The sequence below is a fragment of the Eulemur rufifrons genome, unplaced genomic scaffold, assembly GCF_041146395.1.
Source record: "Eulemur rufifrons isolate Redbay unplaced genomic scaffold, OSU_ERuf_1 scaffold_348, whole genome shotgun sequence".
Lineage (NCBI taxonomy): Eukaryota > Metazoa > Chordata > Mammalia > Primates > Lemuridae > Eulemur > Eulemur rufifrons.
Window position 1 is genome coordinate 64,158 of NW_027183130.1, and position 4,996 is coordinate 69,153.

Consider the following 4,996-nt stretch of genomic DNA (forward strand, 5'->3'; position numbering starts at 1 on the left):
AAGTTGGAGAACCTAAAAGATAACCAAGGTAAGTAGCATCATTGATTTGGGCACCAGAGGACCTTAAGTAGTCACCCACCCAACAGGGACCCTTCCTGGTTTTCAAGTAGCCCAACTTCTTTGGGCATCTGGTAAAGCAGACCTTTACTGGATCCATCCAAGGTCGACCCTCCTGGTCTGAAAAAGCCAGCTTCCCCTTCCATGTCTCTATTCTCCTCTATATCTCCCCACTAATCGTGGCAAGAGATGCTCCTTGCATCCAGAAGTTCTCAGTGTTAGAGGTGATGTGTGCAAATGGCATTTCAGGACAATATGGGTTTGCTCATTGGAAGGTGAGGTTGAGAGTAAGAACATCAAATATTCTTTGCTAGGTCAGGGCAGTCCCTTCTCATCCATCATCTCATTGGTCATCTTTCTTGTCAACTACATTCATTCAGCAGATTTTTGTTGAGTGCTAAGCATAATGTTCTCCACTCCTGTCCTACAAAATCAAGCCTCAGACAGATGGCTGATGTTCTGGACAACTTCTCACACACCTGCACTGTAAAGGGACATATGAGTTCCAACCTCGATCACTCATATGTCCCTAGGTCCACGTCCTAAATATCATCCCACCTCTGCCTCATTGCAAACTTTGGCTCTGCCCTTCTCTCACACAAAATTTGGAAACAAGCCCTTTATCATGGTTCTAGACTTAATTTTTTTAATCCAACCTCATCATCCCCTATTATCTTGGGCAAGGTCTCCCTACATCACATTCTAGTCTCGTCAGAATCTCACCTTGGCTTTGGCCCCAGGGAATCCGGGGTGGTATGTATTCTGACATTTCACTTGGGCTGTCTTGTGTTTGCTAACCTGGGGACAGACAGTTTAACTCCAAGCATTTGTAGGTAGTGTTTTTCTGGAGGGAGAAGGTAAGACTTTTAGTTAGAAATGGCAAAATCAGGGCACAATGTTACTGTTCCCCACCTCCTGACCAGAGCAGACATAAGGATCAATTATGGTATATTTTTTTTTCTTAATGAGCCTGAGCTGCTCATACCCTTTCCCAAGAGATTCCAGACAGCCACCAATCAAACAATTGAAGTTAGCGTGTAAGATGAAACTAGCCCCATGGAGACCTCTTGATAAAAAGCTCTCATAATCTGACTTCTGCCCACATGTCCATCGTTAGCCCCCTCCCTGTCTGCCTTTTGCTGTGGCACTGTGGATAGGAGGAAAGGCCTTTTCACCGGCCCTCTATGTTAGACAGATGCACATGCACTTTCAGGCTTCTCTCTCGCTTGATGTTAGACCACTAAGAGATTTATCTAGTGTCTATTTTTGCCTCTTTTGAAGCACATGTGCTTCTATCCTTATCTCTTAAGACATGGTACACTAATTATCTATATTCATGTTACTAAGTGACAAATATATTTTTAAATTTGTTACACTCCTATAATTTATATGAGTGCATTATTTCCATGAGCTCTGAAGGTACTGTAGCCCTTTCTCATATTTGCCCTTACAATGCTCCCTCAGGTCTCCCAAGGTTTAGGCTTTGTTCGTTTGTCTTTGAAACTGCATCTTCTGTCTCTTATCATATCTGCTTATTGCGTGTTTTTCATACTTTCCACCTCTCTCAAAACTGTTACCTGAGCCCTTGTTATCACTTTTGATTGAATGTGCTGCACTTAGCTGCATTTCTAAGTTTCTGATTCTTGCAAGTTTGTGGAAACTGTGGAGTCTTTAACCCACATCAGCCTTGATCTAAGTGTACCACTTTACTTAAAAGTTCGTGGGATCTGGAGCTCCTGGTCTAGCAAGCCATGAAAATGCCAATAAATGTTTTGTAATAAAGCTTTTATTTAAACATCCATTTTGTTCGACCTTGAAGCTTTACTAATATGCTGAAGAACAAACAACCGATGCCAGTGAATATTCGGGCTTCGATGCAGCAACAACAGCAGCTAGCCAGTGCCAGAAACAGAAGACTGGCCCAGCAGATGGAGAATAGACCCTCTGTCCAGGCAGCATTAAAACTTAAGCAGAGCTTAAAGCAGCGCCTGGGTAAGAGTAACATCCAGGCACGGTTAGGCCGACCCATAGGGACCCTGGCCAGGGGAGCAATCGGAGGACGAGGCCTACCCATAATCCAGAGAGGCTTGCCCAGAGGAGGACTGCGTGGGGGACGTGCCACCAGAACCCTACTTAGGGGCGGGATGTCGCTCCGAGGTCAAAACCTGCTCCGAGGTGGACGAGCCGTAGCTCCCCGAATGGGCTTAAGAAGAGGTGGTGTTCGAGGTCGTGGAGGTCCTGGGAGAGGGGGCCTAGGGCGTGGAGCTATGGGTCGTGGCGGAATCGGTGGTAGAGGTCGGGGTATGATAGGTCGGGGAAGAGGGGGCTTTGGAGGCAGAGGCCGAGGCCGTGGACGAGGGAGAGGTGCCCTTGCTCGCCCTGTGTTGACGAAGGAGCATCTGGACAACCAATTAGATGCATACATGTCGAAAACAAAAGGACACCTGGATGCCGAGTTGGATGCCTACATGGCGCAGACAGATCCTGAAACCAATGATTGAAGCCTGCCCACCCTCCTGTGAGAGACTCTTGTTAAAGTCACCACATCTGTAAATAACCTTCAGATAACAGATGAGAAGAAACTTGATTGATGCTGGATGGACCTATCACAATAGGCTATGGACTTAACTTGCCACCAGTTAGTTTGTGCATTTAGGTGTTCCTTTCACTTTTTGATACAGTGTTGTATGAAACTGTTTTTTTCCTTTGGTTGGGGTTTTGGGTTTTTTTGTTTTCCTCCTTTGCTCAGACTTCTCTTTGAACACAAATCAAATGTGTTGGCCTCGTGCCTCCCCTCAACTGTCATATGCTCTTCATCTCTTTGCTCCCACAGAAAGGTCCCAGAAAGAGCCAGCATTCTCCCTAATGCCTAGGTTTCTGAGGTTGTAGAGTTCTGTTCTACATCCTCTTTAATAGCCTCCTAGGAGTGTTTAGAATATCTAGAGCTCAAAAATGCATTCTGCCACATTGACAATTTAGTGTAGTAAATTGGGAACATTGACATCGCTATAGGGCCACATAACAGGTTACCTGTGGTAGCATCTCTGATTTGATTGAAGTTACTACCATGTGCATTGACCCCCACATAGATGATAACCGTTTGTACTGGGTTGAGTACGTGCACTTTCTACCCTAGTATGAGATGTACAAACTTTCTCTTGGCTTTATATCATATCCCAAAGGGGTCCTATTGGGCTGGCTTACACCTGCAATACAGGGGAAGAAGCCATTTGGTTTGGCAGGTGTGTCGGAGGGAGAAGGATGGGAGAATGGTGGTAGATGAACTGCCGGGAGGGGTCAGAAGATACCCATGCTGGAATGCAATTATCTTCATGTTTATCCCATACCGATCTTGGGCTTTTCCTCTCAGTGGCTTTGTTTGACCCTGTTTGTATGTTCCTCGAAGGTTTAAGTACAGCAATATTCTGTCAACTGTTCCAGTTTCAGTGGAATCTTGTATTTCTGGTTAATTATAACAAATTGTTCTCTCAAAAAAAAAAAAAAGAGAGAAATCTTCTTGAAAGGGTGGAAACTTACAAGGTGCTCACAGTGGGTGGAGAAAGAATTCTCAAACAAAGTTTAGGGTGGACAGAAGTACAAAGTTTATTTATTTTCCTGAAAAAGAAAAGGAAAGAAAGGAGAGGAGAGGAGAACGGAGGGAGGGAGGAAGGAAGGAGGACGAAGGAAAGAGGGAAAGAGAAAGAAAGAAGAAAGAAAGAGAAAGAAAGGAAGCAAGAGAAAGGAAAGGTTAAGGCAGGAGAGGGAGAAAGAAAGAGAAAAGAAAGGAGGAAGGAAGGGAGGAAGGAAGGAAGAAAAGGAAGAGGAAAGGAAAGGAAGACAGAAAGGAAAGTAAGAGAAAAAAGGGAGGGAGTGGGGAGAGAGAGAGAGAAGTAGCCATGGCACACAGAAAAGAAGTGAAAATGATGAGTAGAACTCCATGGTATACATATACCACATTTTATTAATCCACTCATGTTGATGGGCACTTGGGTTGTTTCCACATCTTTGCAATTGTGAATTGTGCTGCTATAAACATTGTAGTGCAGATATCTTTTTTATAGAATGTCTTTTGCTCCTTTGGGTAGATTCCCAGTAGTGGTATTGCTGGATCAAATGGTAGTTCTACTTTTAGTTGTTTGAGGTGTCTCCATATTACTTTCCATACAGGCTGTACTAGTTTGCAGTCCCACCAGCGGTGTATGAGTGTTCTATCTCTCCTCATCCATGCCAACATTTATTGTTTTGGAACTTTTTGATAAAAGCCATTCTCACTGGAATTAAGTGCTATCTCATTGTGGTTTTGATTTGCATTTCCCTGATGATTAGAGATGTTGAGCATTTTTTCACGTATGTTAGGCATTAATCTATCTTTTTCTGAAAAGTTTCTGTTCATGTCCTTTGCCCACTTTTTAATGGGGCTGTTTGATTTTTTTTTCTTGCTGATTTTCTTCAGTCCCTGAGACCTTTCAAGCCAGAAGAGATTGGGGTCCCATTCTTAGTCTTCTCAAACAGAATAATGGCCAGCCTAGAATTCTGTATCCTGAAAAACTAAGTAATGTATATGAGGGGGAAACAAAGTCTTTCTAACATGAGCAAACACTGAGGGAGCTTGTCAAGATAAGACCTTCCCTGTAGGAAGTACTCAGAACTGCATTATACACAGATCAGCACAATAGACAGTCACCGGTGTAAAATCACCCAAAAGCTAAAGGTCAAAGACTAGATACCGCAATGGCTCAAGAAATAAAGTAAAGCAACAAAGTCCTACTCAACAGGATGAACAGAAATCCACCCCACTTGTCAGTTTTTTCAATAAATCTGAATGGCTTGAACTGCCCACTGAAGAGACACAGGCTGGCTGAATGGATAAATATATACAAGTCAAGTGTCTCCTGTCTTCACGAAACACATCTAACCCACAAGGACTCATTTAGACTCC

The 4,996-nt window shown here is 43.6% G+C and overlaps 1 pseudogene; it reads left to right on the forward strand.

The window, feature by feature from the left end:
* The first annotated feature begins 1,599 nt into the window (after window positions 1-1,599).
* On the forward strand, window positions 1,600-3,544 carry LOC138380288 (chromatin target of PRMT1 protein pseudogene; annotated as a pseudogene).
* Window positions 3,545-4,996: the final 1,452 nt, after the last annotated feature.